Raw genomic sequence first — 14,307 nt, 5'->3', positions numbered from 1 at the left:
AATTAGCAGGAACGAGAACACATTGTATAAAATGAGCATTTAAACGGATGAGCAAGCTGGATGTGTACCAGGCAGACAGAACACTGAAACCCCTTCACGCCAAAGAACAGAAGGTAAATTGGTTTTCTTTTTAAAATGTGTCTGCTGTGAAATGGGATGCATAACTTAATGTTCAATTACGCACTGCACCTGCTCATGCATGAAAAAAGACGGGGCAATACTTGTGTTCACAATCTGATTGTGCTTAAAATAGTTAATATATTTTGGCAAACTCTTGCAGCTTTTTATTACTTCAAGGTCTATCCTGTGCTTGATATTATCTTTTATTTTGTATAAATAAGTGAAAAGGCTGGTGTCTGGTCTAGAGTAGCGAAAGAATACATTACCTATCGGACCATAAAAATTGGCACAGTATTGCAACAGGGGAGTGTTAAATGTGATTCTAAACCAGAAATGATCCACAAAGGGACATTTCTATCTGCATTAAATTGTACATGATTTTATTTCAGTGCCTCCTACCAAAGTGCATGTTTGCCGGTTGCTTCAATGAGCAAAGCAAATTTATCTTGGTGGAGCATGTAGGCCAGTTGACCGTTATCAAGCGTCTGCTGGCACAAATGATTAGGTGTTCAATCCAAAAACACAGGATTAAAGGTTCTGCCAACCGGTGGAAATGTTTGGGCCAAATGGACAGGAAGTTTGTTTTATGTTGGTCGTAAGCACTTCAGTGATGCAAAGTACTAATCCGAGAATGATGCATATGAGAGAAATCGGTTACTGTGTTTTAATCTCAGCAATTTTCACTGCAGATATTTTAACCATGGTGTTTTCACCTAGGCAGTTTTTAGCGATTCTATAAAAAAAAAAAAAAAACAATACATGGCTTGTGTGTTAGAGTAGGAGATTTGGGGGTGGGGTTGACATGGTGAGGTGGTGGGTTTGGGTTAAAAGGGTGGTTGGACAACCCCATTAAAATTTCTTTTTAAAAAAGTAAGAAAATCGCCCAAAATGGCCCTGTTGAAAACACCACAGCTATATCTGTGGTGAAAATAGCCACGATTAAAACACGTGAAACTGAGAGAACTACGATTGAAAACATTGTAACCTGAGTAATCACAATGGTTTAGGAACAGTTTCTTAATGTATGCTTTAAGACTTTAAGCTGACTCCGAATAGATAAGATTTCCCGCTTTTTTGTTACTTACCTGTAATTCTTATTCTCCAACATTGGTATCTTTCATGGATTCACATGCTTATGAATATTCCCAATCAGGCTGGGAATCGTCGGAAATATTAAAGCAATTTAGTTTTAAAACTTAAAACTGCTTATTAATTATATAGCCTATTGCTGTCACTTTGGGCAATAGTGCCTCAGCCAATGACATTAGTCCTCCTTAGCTCCACCCCTGGTGGCCATCTTCAGATTTTGAAGTACACGTAATGCAGCAGTAAGAACCAAGAGCCAGAGAGGGGTAGTAGGGAGAGTCGCTTGTGAATCCATGAAAGATACCAATGCTGGAGAACAAGAGTTAAGGTAAGTAACTTGTTTCTTCTCCACCGTTTGATCTTTCATGGATTCACATGCTCATGAATATGATTACAGAGCAGCACATACACAACCAATAGGAGGCAGCATAGCTCTACAGAAGCAATTGCACTCGCCTCTGGAACACTCACATCATTCAAATAGGCTGCAGACTACTGCCCAGCCGACACAGGTGTCCTCCCTGGAATCCCTCTCACTGCAGTAGAATCTTGTGAGAACACCAGACAGGAACGCTGTGGTATAAGCTACGGCTCTGGTGGAATGCGCCATTGACCTTCCTGGCAGGGGCCCGTTTTCAAGTCAGAGGCAATGTGAGATACATGCAGATAACCACCTCGAAGTGGAAGAGTGTTGCCTTTGCCCACAGGTCCGAATGAAACAAAGAGTTGTGATGTCTTTCAGAACTCATTTGTGCATGCAATATAGATCTTTAAAGCACGTGCGGCATCCAGTAAGTGAAAAAGTTTGCTCTGCTAGAGAAGTGGGAGCACCAAAGAATACTGGTAAAAGCAAAGGTTCATTCAAGTGGAACGTTGTGGGAACTTTCGGCTTGAAGAAAGGTTTTTTGAGGTGAACCACCTTGGATTGGTGAAAAGCGAGTGACGGCCGTTTACAAGAGAGGGCTTGGAGTTCTCCCACATGCCTGGCAGACATAATGGCCATCAAGAAAGCGTTCTTGTATGATACAAACCTCAACTGCCCAGTGAAGAGGTTGAACTGGAGGGCCCATTAATTTGTGTAGCGTGAAATGGCTGGTAAATGTACTTTGAAGAATCTGTGCACGAGTGCTGCCTTTGCCATGGTTAGGAGATATGGCAAGGCTTGCACAGCTTTGATTTGAAGAGGGTTTAGATGTTGCAATTCACACCAAATGGTAAACCATTTCCATTTGTGCTTGTATGTGAAGACATGGATTTCCACGTGGACTAGAAATACCTCCGTCCTCAAGCACCAGTCATGGAGAGTATGCTCACTCGCTGACCGGTTATTGAGGACACAGGTGACTGGAACAGCAGAACCGGGTATCCAGATGGCTGCAAAGGAAACAGAATAGGTAAGTAACTTTACAGTGTATGCTACAAGCTGATAACATGCAAAACCAGCCCATAGTCTGACCTATATAGAGACTGGGATCAGGCGCAGAAATGGAGAAGGTTTAAGAGCTCCCGACGTACAGGAGGCACTTCCCCACCCAACGTGGTGCAGTGCAGGTAACACACAGGTTCCAGTGCCCAGAGGGAACCCCAGGAGTGACCTAGATGCAACGGGAAGCTCACTGGCTGAGCAAGAACAAGTTCCAAAGGAGGCTTGCAGAGAAAAAGAAAAAGTTCACTTGTGCAGTACAAGGGAGGAGATACAGAAGCAGTCTGTGAAACAGTCTGTGGTCAAGCACAAGCAGCAGTACGACAGGAAGAACAATCCAAGACAACAAATCCAAGGATATTCAGTCGCGCAGTTCAGGAAAACTTTAGCCAGGTCAGGAAAACAGGTATCAGACAAGCAAACAAGAACACCAAATGACGGCCACAGACACTGCTCAGAAGCAGTGAGTGTTGCGCCCTGCAAGCATTTTAAACTGGTTGTCTAGGCAATAGAACACATGATCTCCTGGGCATCACACAGTCACCAAGGCAACCGCCAACGGGACCACGGCTTGAACTGCAAGTGGCATGGTCTCTATGGCAGATCAGCAAGCGAGACATGAGAAGGGGAAGTAGGCAGGCCAGGATGCCTACGGAGTTGGCGAAGAGCTGAATGACGAAAGGTAGGCTGGCTCTGCGGTCAGGGCGTTGATGGCATGACATTGTATCATGATAATGTAGAAGGTGCCCTAGCCTTTGCATTCTAGAGGTAATGCGAAGCATCTAAATTCTTGGGCTGTAGGAGCCAAGCCCTCAACGGTAGTGACGCTGTATCGTGATGCAGTACTGATCCTCCATCTGGCAGAGGCCGTAGCCTGATGCGAGGAGTGACCCACAGGTGAAGTAAATCAGATTACCAAATTTGGCACAGCCATGCTGGGGCGATTAAGATCAACTTGCAGTGGCTCTTTTTGAGTGTGGTTAGTACTCTCAGGAGAAGTGGAGGCAGAGGGAATGCATAGAGGAACTGACATCCACGAGATGGAGAAGGCATCCCCAGCCTCCCCCACTTGAGGATAGCATCTGGCAAACTATGGGCACTTGGAGTTCTGTGAAGCAAAAGACTAGATAGAAAACCTAGTCATACAGCCGCTCTCCGTATGAACCCAACACGGGTCTTGTAGTTCTAAGCTGATTGTTTGGTAGCAGTAAAGAATGACTTTTGTAACTGTATCGGTTCAATAAAGATACCAATAGATTCGGAGTTTTTTGGTTAAGAAAAGTATATTTATCTAAAATGGATTTCAAGAGAAAAAGAAATCACTAATCACATCTTTGTGAGGACGTAGCTGCCACTTCTCATATTTTTTTGAAAAGACCTAATTTACCAATGCATTTCTGGGCATAGAGCTCCTTCATCAGGGTAAGTCTATTCTAATAACAGAAAACATTAAACATGAAAAGAAACGCAACGTGTTGTAACATGCAGCAAGGCATCAAAAGTGAATAAATAGTCACATACCAATAAAATAGAGGCAGGTTCAGGTCAAGTGTTGATATATAGATAGAAAAGAAAACAACCAATGAGTAAAATAATGTGGGAAATCTACAATTCTACTCAATAATTAGAAAAGAAATATGGCATGTTACCTCATGAGAAGTATGTGGCCAAGCGTGGCAAAAAATGCAGAATAAGTGTCAGACGTAGAGTCTGTTGTGAGTAAAAGCAGCGTGTAATACACAATCAAATGAAATGATAGATCTGTTGAAAAGAGGACTTGTTTAGTATAGGTTAACCGAGATACAGTCAACGAAAAGGGGGAGAAAGCATTTGTGGGTACCTGAAGGTCTGAATCCAAGTCTACGGCGGCTGTGAAAATGCCGTCGTGCATCGCTGTGTGTGAGCGTTGCTGTAGCAAAGCTGGAATAAATAAACACGTGACTGCATCGCTCCGGGAGCAGGCGCGATGCGGCACGTTAACAAAAGTGCTGCTTGTGGAGTGTAAGGGCATCTGAGGGACCTGACAATAAATTATCAGCACTGTAGCATGTAAGCAAAAAATAGTGATCACATAAAAGGTACATATAAAAACGAATAACAGACATCAAGAAAATACTCAATCCGGGGGGCGTGGCCGACTGCGCGATGCAGTAGACGTGTGCCTTCGGAGCTCCCGCGACCGCTGCCTAACATCCTGTTTAAACGACCACCTGGAAATATCTGGTGACCCCCAAAGTGAGACCCCCCGGTGCCTGACATCCCAGGGCACGTCTGTGGCGAATTCCAGCCTGTAACTCGCAGGGGCTCTGGCACTGGGAGCGAGAGTAAACTACGCCAGCTCGGCTCGACAACGAACCAAGATGGCCGCCGGAGTGGGGAGCGATACATCCATACATCCAGCGGCGACCGCAAAGTAGGCGGATCGAGACTCCTGGAGGAATCTGAGAGAGACCAGGAAGGACGGGTGGGAAAGACAGATCATCACATCAGAGCGGTGCGCCGCTACGGAGACCCGTAGGCGGCCCGGCCGGCGTGGACCCCACCCTCCTCCCCCCGTGTGACCACCTCCAGGGCTGTTGGAACTGGCAAACACCCCCGGCATGTCGCAGCAAAAATCCTAGCGCCCGGCGGCTGGGCCCACATGCCCAACCTTGCGGATTCACTATCTGGCTCTGGGCTCAAACTCACAGGGCACCGGCGGCGCTTCCACTGTGACTGAGCTGCTGCGTAACAGGACTGTACCCAAGATACAGGGCCTGACGGCGGCCATGGGGAAAGACAAAACTAGAAGGCCCACTACGCAAAACAGAATCGACCAATATACGATCCCTCCTTCGCAAGCTCCTGATTTCCAACCGGTACCATCGGAAGAAGTGGATCCAGCACCTGGGCTCTCCCTAAAGGACGTCATGGCGGCCATAGCAGACTCCCGCTCGTCGATGGAGCAGAAGATGGATGGAATCAGCCTGGATGTGTCCCTCCTCCGACACGACCTGCAGAAACTCTCGGCACGTACGACCGAGGCGGAACAGCGCATTTCCAATACGGAGGATGGGGTACACGCAATACAGCGGGAACTCCAAGGAGTCTCCGCCAAACTTAAAAGCCTGGAGGCCAGGGTCGAGGAGGGGGAGGGCAGATCCAGGCGCAACAACATTCGAATCCTCGGTATCCCCGAGAAAGCCGAAGGTCCCTGTATGGAACTCTTTTTGGAACAGTGGCTGATGGACCTCTTCGACCAACGATCCTTTTCGAAATTCTTCTCGATAGAGAGAGCACACCGAATGCCCTCTGGTAGACCACTGCCAGGAGCCTCGCCGCGCACGGTGATAGCAAGGCTACTAAATTATCGGGACCGAGACACACTGCTGCACCTCGCACGAACCAAAGGTACGACCACCTTCAATGGCTCCAAGATCGCCTTCTTCCCGGATTACACGCGGGAGGTCCAGAAGGCGAGGCAATCCTTCGAAAGACTCAAAAGACAGCTTCAAGGGATGGGAGTCAAGTACGGCCTGCTCTTCCCTGCCCAGCTGAAAATATACCACAAGGACACAACGGTCCACTTTAATGACCCGAAGGAGGCCTGGCGATGGGCAGAACAACACATTGAAGGGGACTGGTCGGCGCACCGACCCAACAGGGGCAGAAATCCTGGGCCCCTGCCGGATCATCCTCGAGACCCGGACAGGCCACCCTTGCCGAATCGGCAGGCGGAGGCTGGAGACTGAACATGAATGCTCCTTGGGGACGGGCCCGGGCCCTCACGAAGGGGCGCTCCAAACGGTTGTTACAGAAGGCCCGTACTGTGAGTCGTCTATGTTATTAATAATGCGGTTTGCGGGGGCATATTTCCACCGCACCGGCCAAGGCAACAGGGGCCCCCCCCGCCAACTTTCAATTTCTAATCTGTTTAGTTTTATTGTGTATGAGAGTTTGTAAGGCTGACACGTAACACGTGTTGAAAGTTATGATGTTGGGGCTACAGGTACTTCGTGTTGGGGTGGAGTATGGGGAGGGGGAGGGAAGGGAATGTTCTAATAAGTTTCTTGTTACCCCAGGAGCACCGCGTCGCTGCGGGCTCCGAAATATGTTGAGGCTCAAGATAGGACGAGGCCACAGACGATCCAGGCAACACAATCTTCGACACATTAGACACACACCGCAGTACACTACTATTGGCTGTAAAACACCCGCTCAATTACTTACCCCACTCTCTGGATGGCACCCCCACAATCCCAATCGACTCTGACTAAACGCCCCAAATCCCTCAAGGTGCTCACCTGGAACGTAAACGGGATGGGCTCTCCGATCAAGAGGCGCCTGATTAAACAAACACTTAGTAGACACTCCCCCGATGTGGCCCTGCTATCCGAAACACACCTAGCAGGTCTGAATTGCTCTTACTTCCAACGCACTAATTACAGGTCTGCTTTCCACGCGGGATATACAATGGGGTCTAGGGGCACTCTCATACTTATCCACAAACGTGTTCCTTTCACCCTCCAATGCTCAGAACACGACCCACGAGGTCGCTACATACTGGTCCTTGGCACATTGGGGAGTGAGAGGGTCGCCTTCGTCTCGATATACTCCCCGCCCGGACTGGGGCAGGAACTCCTGGACGAGTTAACTGCCCTCATAGGTAAACACCAACCTGATAAGCTGTTTCTAGGGGGAGATTTCAACGACGTCATGTGCAATTCCACTGACCGCACACATCTCAGACAACGTAACCCAGACACCCCCACAAGACTATCTAACTTTGTGTCCGCCCTGGGCTTGGGCGATGTATGGCGGGAACTGCACCCGGACGCTAGGGGGTACTCCTTCCACTCCGGTGCCCATGGCTCCCTCTCCAGGATCGACTATTTTCTTGTTCCACACACGGACCTCCACAGGGTACTTTCGGCGGATTTCCTTCCCCGGGGCATTTCCGACCATTCGCCTCTGCTCGTGGAGGTCCGTGTACAAGGCGCTTCCCCCCCTGGGACATGGCGATTGAACACTTACTACTTGGGTTTCCCTGAACTTGTTGACCACCTCACTGAAGTCTCCACCGAGTACTTCGAAATCAACGATAATGGAGAACAAGATCCGGTGGTGGTCTGGGAGGCCTATAAGTCCGTTTTACGGGGGGCCTTAATCTCCTGGGTGGCAAATAGAAGGCGGGAGAGACTCCGGGACATAACAAGAGCGGAAGATGAGCTGACCCAATGTGAGAATGAGCACATCCTCGGCCCATCCCTGCAGACCCAACTCTCCCTTAAACGTGCCACTGAACGGCTCCGTAATCTTTCATTAGAAAATGCGAAACAAGCCCATTGGGACTCCAGAGCCAGAATCTACGAGCATGGAGACAAGGCTGGTCGATTGCTGGCTTGGTTGGAGAAGAGGGACGAGGGTCAACGGTGTGTTCGTGAGATTGTCACTCCACAGGGTGAGAGGTTCGAATCGGACGCGGAGATAGCTGAAGCCTTTGCCCAATATTATGAAGCGCTCTACCGGGCCCCGACCTCGCGGTTGGACCCAACCCTCCTAAACGACATAATATTCCCAACTCTCTCTGTGCAACAAAAGGCGTGCTTGGACTCCGCCCTCTTAGAGACTGAGGTGGCTGAAGCACTAGCTCAATTGCAGACCGGGAAAACACCGGGCCCGAACGGGTTCCCAATTGAAACTTGGCAGAAGTTGGGGGGAACCAACATAACATCCTCCCTCCATAAAATGCTACTTACGGCCCGGGAACAAGGCGCTCTCCCGCAGGATCTATGTAAAGCTACCATCGTCGTCATCCCTAAACCTGACAAACCCCAGGAGCAGTGTGCCTCCTACAGACCGATCTCGCTGATCAATGGCGAAGCCAAAGTCCTTGCCAAGGTCCTGGCCAATAGGTTACAATTGGTGGCTGACACATTAATACACCCGGACCAATGCGGCTTTATGCCACACAAATCGACCAGAATGAACTTACGCCGACTTCACTTGGCATTGGAGAGGGCCCCTATCGTTGACACTTCGCTTGCCCTCCTGGCGATCGACTTCGAGAAGGCCTTCGACTCGATTCGATGGGATGGCCTCTGGGAGATCATGGCACGGATGGGCTTTGGGGAGGGGTTCCTGGGGTGGGTGAAGCTACTATACACGAACATCTGGGCGGAAGTCAAGGTGAATGGTTGGACGTCTCGCTCCTTCCAACTGGGCAGGGGCACACGGCAGGGATGCCCCCTCTCCCCCCTCCTTTTCGCTCTGGCGATAGAGCCATTGGCCATATGGCTTCGCCAAAGCACATCCTGGGTGGGATTTAGATGGCCAGAGGGCCACGAGGATCGGATCTCTCTTTACGCCGACGACCTCCTGATATACCTGGGAGACCCCACCCAAACTTGCCCCATAGTGACCCAGATTCTTGTCCTATATGGGGAATTCAGCGGTCTAAGGATCAACTGGAAGAAATCTGTTTTCTTCGCGGTGAAGGGAAGGGGACAGCCCGACCCGAGGGAATGCCCATACCGAATAGAACAATCTGGTTTCCGATATCTCGGGATCTGGATAACGACGGACCTGACCAGTTATAGCAAGCATAATCTTCAACCAATCTTGGACCGATTCTCTAACGACGTACAACATTGGAAGCTTCTCCCCCTGACCCTCATGGGCAGAGCCGCTCTCTTCAAGATGCTGGCCCTCCCGCGATTCCTCTACGCCCTTCAAAATGCCCCTCTGCAGATCCCGGGGGCTGAATTTGACCGGGCGGAAACCCTCCTTAGGCAACTCTTGTGGGGTGGAGGGCAGGCGCGCATAGCACTGGCCACACTCCAGAGGTCAGTATGGGAGGGTGGGATCGGAGTGCCCCGCCTTCAGACCTACTACTGGGCCTCACAACTTGCGGTGGTCAATGACCTACTGCACGGGGACCGGGAGCTACCCCATATCAAAGCCGAAGTGGCTCCCATGCACGACACCGACCCAATACAGCTACTATACCAAGCCCCCCTCAGACCATCCCCATCAACTACAAGAACACATATTACCACCATCTGGAAGAATGCACATAAATTTGTGGGTTGGGGAAACAAGATATCAGCGGCGCAGCCCCTATGGCGTAATGCCAACTTGAGAGAAATTGTAAGGTTTGAACCTTGGCCATCCTGGGTGAGAGCGGGGATCCATAAGGTGGGGGATGTCCTGAAAGACGGGAATCTTGCGCCGTTTGCGGACCTGCAACACAGGTTTCGACTCCCGGACACTGAAAGATATCATCACTTGCAGATGTCCCACGCCCTAAGAGTCCACATAGCGATAGAAGATGACACCCCGGAATATTCACCTATAGAACGCAACATTTTCCCCGAACTTATCCCCTCCAAATGCACATCCATCCTTTATAATGCTATCACATCCTTCGCAACCCCTGAATTGACCAGTCTAAAAACCAAGTGGGAAACAGATGTAGGGGATATTGACCCTGAGGACTGGATACGGGTATTAATGCACCCGCGGGAAACTGCCATCTCCTCAAGACTCAGACTGGTGCAACTTAAAGTACTGCATAGAGTGTACTATCCTAGGACGGCACTGTTTGGGTGGAAGAAAGCACTGAATCCGAACTGTCTCAGGTGTGGGGGCGAGGAAGGGACCTTCTTCCACACTCTGTGGTCCTGCCCCCGCATCCAAACTTTTTGGGACGCCTGTTGTCGGGAGCTGGCCCGGATACTTTCTAAAACAATTGATTATGACCCGAGGGTCCTGCTCCTGGGAGTCCCAGGGGAGCACGAACTGAACAAATGGGAGGAACTGTTGCTGCACACGGCGACTGCCCTAATGAAGCGAAACATTGCACAGAAATGGGGTGTACCGGAACCTCCGACAATGGAGCAGTGGACGCTGGACATGGACACATGTGCAATGCTCGAAAGACGGATATACAATGCAAGGGGCTGTCCTAATAAGGCTTCAAAAATTTGGGCGGCATGGGAGGAAGGAGGGCCCTGAAAGACACTGAAAGACATTGAAAGGGTTTGGGAGAAATTGCCCTGGGGATGCTAACCAGAACTTTTACATTGTGTATTGTGGCTCTGTCCCGTAAGAATGGTGCCCTGTGACTTATCATTGTTAATACTACTTAATGAGCTGTGTCGGCCTCAATTGATGTTGTTGCCTCTTTCTCTTTTGTTCCTTGGTTTTGGTTGTTTTGACTATGTTATGACTAATTGAAAATAAAAAATGTCTTATCAAAAAAAAAGAAAATACTCAATCCAACGGTGTCTGTCATCGAAAAAGACAGGCACTGACGGTGTTAACAGATGTAAATTCAGGGTTGAAGCGCATCGCTTTGAGTAAGCGTTGCCATAGAAACGCTGAAATAGATAGACACGTGACCGCATCGCTCCGAGGACAGGCACGATGTGGCACATTCACAAGAGCACTGCATATGGGGTTGGTAGGCATCAGGAAGGACTGAAAGGCAATTATCAGCACTGTAGGGGGTAATCAAAAAATAGTGGTTGCATAAAAAGTGCAAACAAAAATATGTTATGAATAAAATAAACAGAGAAAATACTAACGGTGTCTGTCCACAATAAGTACAGGCACTAAAATAAATGTAAATTATAGTTGAAGGTGCAGTATAAAGAATTGTGGCTAAAAATACTGAAAAACGTGGAGTTCTGTGCCATGGCGAACAAGTCGATGTTGGGGTGGACCCACCGGGAAAAGATGTTAAGAACCTGGCGTTGGAGCTCCCATTTGTGACATGATCATAGATCCCTGCTGAGGAAATCTGAAACAGTTTTGTGGATCCCTGGCAGATGGAAAGGGGGTTAAAACATGTTGTACAATATTGCCCAAGTTCCATAGTGCTTGAAATAATTTGGACAGTACTGGAGAGTGGGTACCACAGTGCTTCCAGATATAAAACATGGTGGACCTGTTGTCGGTGAAGATGCAAACTAGTTTGTTCTGAAGTTGAGGTTTGAACAATTTCAAAGCCCAAAACTCTTCTCTGAGCTCCAAGACTTTTATGTGTAGGGCTTTGTCTTAGGGTTGTCACAGGCCTCTGGCGTGGTGTTGCCCTGTGTAGGCTCCCCATCCTTCTAGGGAAGCATCTGTGTTGACTGTGGCCTGAGAAACTCAGAGGCAAAAAAAAGCCTTGCGTAAGGTGCTTGCAATGATTCCACCACTGTGGGTTTTTGCAGAAAAATAGTGTGAAGGCAATCTTGTAGTTTCAAGAACCTTAAACTTGCTGCCATCGAGCATCGGGGAACTCTTCTAGAGGCCTCGTGTGAAGCCTGCAATGTGGAACTAACGGGATGCAAGAGGACATCATCACTAGCAGAGATTTAATGGAATGGCCTGTTGCCACCTGAAATGTAGCTAGTTGGTGAATCTTGTTGTGTATGGTTTGACTCTCTCCTCAAAGGCAATAGCAAGACATGTCAGGGTGTTGAGCCATGAACCCAAAAACAGAGCACTCTGTGATGACGATACGCATGACTTTGCAAAGTTAACAGCCATTCCCAGAGAAGTTAGGCACCAGATGGTCTCCTCAGTGTGTTGCAAGGGTAGCAGCCGGGACGCTGTGCATATTAGCCAGTTGACCAGGTTTGGGTAGATGTAAATGCCTGCCCGACGGAGATGGGCTGCCACTTGAGCTAGGCATTTTGTGAAGACTCTTGAAGCTGATTTGAGGTTGAAAGTCAGAGCCTTGAATTGATGAGGCTTCCCTTGTACTACAAATGAAAGGAAACGTCTGTGCCTTCGATGTGTGGGGATTTGGAAATAAGCATCCTCCAAGTCCTTGTTATAGTTGCTCGAGAACAAGCTGAAGCATAAACAAACACATTCTTTACACCAATATCCATTAACATGCATTACAAATATACTTCTCCAGAATTGGATCTTTCGTAACATGCATTACAAATATACTTCTCCAGAATTGGATCTTTCATGGATTCACATGCTCATGAATATTCCCTGTCATCAGGCTGGGAATCCTCTGTAATATTAAAGTAGTTTAGCTTTCAAACTTAAAACTGCTTGTCACTTATATAACCTATTGCTGTCACCTTGGGTCATACTGCCCCAACCAATGACATTGGTCCTCCTTAGCTGGTGGCCATCGTCTGATTTTTACTGCACGTTCTCCATCCCAACTTGTGGATGCAATGATACTTGGAGAGGCAGATGAATTGGAAGAGTTGTCCCACGATTTTGCACAACACATTGAGGGAGGTGGATGAACAGATTAAGTTAACCTTCCCATCAATTTCGGCCATCAATACTGTATTTAGTGCCCCAGTGGAATTGTACAAAAACATTGAAGCTGAGGTGAAAGTACACACACTAATCCTCAGCGAGTTACATGTAAACATTGATATTTGGACTAATTTAATGCTAATGCAGACAAAAGGGGACTTGAAAAGTACATGGGACGATGAAACATACACGGAGGAAAGAATAAATGAGGTGTTGGTAAAGGACAATATGGAAAAGGTGCCGCAATAGAAGGTCATTGAAAATGTATCAGTGATGGAACGAAATGTAGAAGGGGGGCAGTATATTAAAATAGAGGAAGTTAGTCTGGGGAAAAAAACTATACAAAAAGGCTCAGAAAAAAATCTAAGAATGGACGAAGGAACCAACTGTGGCTAGATTCTAGGAAATATCTAAGAGAGGTGTTCCTTGAGAATAAGACAACTAGAACTGTGGGGGAGTTAGAGACAGTGGAACAGAATGCTGTGGGCCTTCGAGTTGAAAATAATTAAATGCAAACGGACACAGTAAGCCGGGAACACAGTAAGCCAGGAATGCATAGACCTGAAAAAATAAACTGTACATAATACTGGTTGTTTATCTGATCAGGACAAGCCTCCAATGTGTCCTACTACATGCCAAACTGCCCCGCCCACCCCACCGCCAATATAGGGTGTGAGAAAGTGAAAGAGTGATAGATAGTGGAGAAAATGATAAGGAGAAAAAGAGAGGAGATTGGGTGATGGGCAGTAATCTTTAAAAGAAAACCAAGACATAGTGGTGGAGAGTAATTCCCCAAGGTGGAGCAAAAGTGCTCTCCAGCCAGAAAGAACAAATAGGGGCTCAGCAAGGGTCGTCCACAATTAATACAGTTGGTGGTACTCCAAGGCATGTAGGATCCAAACCAAGGGTCGGTGGTGGTCAAGACTGTTTAATGGAACTGTTTTGTATAAATGAGTACATGCCTAGGACAGTTGATTAAAAGTGTCTTGTAAAGGCAGTGTAAATTCTGAGGAGCTTAGGAAGACAGACAACGGGACAAGAGAGCAGGATATTAAAGCAGCAAAGCTCTACATGAAACTCAGGCTGAATATTAATGTTAGGGATTGTTTTAGATCAGACCCTGAATATGCAAGATCAAGTAAGCAACTTGGTTTCATTCTCGGCCTATTATATAAAATTGATAGCACATCTCAGGTCATATATCTCTGAAGCAAACTCTGAAGCGGTAGCGAGGGCTATTGTTGGGTCAAGAATTGACTACTGTGGCAGTCTCTTAGTGGACATTCAAAATGAGAATGCAATCGTCTTGAAGTTATTCAGAATAGGGCAGTGAGAGTCATTACCAGAATCAAACAGAGATCCTATTTCAGACACTAGCTGTGATTTGCATTGGCTTCCAGTCTAGGCAAGAATTCACTATT

The 14,307-nt window shown here is 47.8% G+C and overlaps 1 protein-coding gene across 2 annotated transcripts in view; it reads right to left on the bottom strand.

Moving 5' to 3' along the window:
* The window catches only part of SNTG1 (syntrophin gamma 1), a 2,735,678-nt gene that overhangs the window by 2,321,199 nt on the left and 400,172 nt on the right, over positions 1–14,307 (bottom strand). The gene's annotated exons all lie outside the window — the stretch shown is intronic.

This window comes from Ambystoma mexicanum, chromosome 5q (genome assembly GCF_040938575.1).
Source record: "Ambystoma mexicanum isolate Mex_15411 chromosome 5q, UKY_AmexF1_1, whole genome shotgun sequence".
NCBI lineage: Eukaryota > Metazoa > Chordata > Amphibia > Caudata > Ambystomatidae > Ambystoma > Ambystoma mexicanum.
This window is presented reverse-complemented; position numbering and strand designations above follow the sequence as displayed.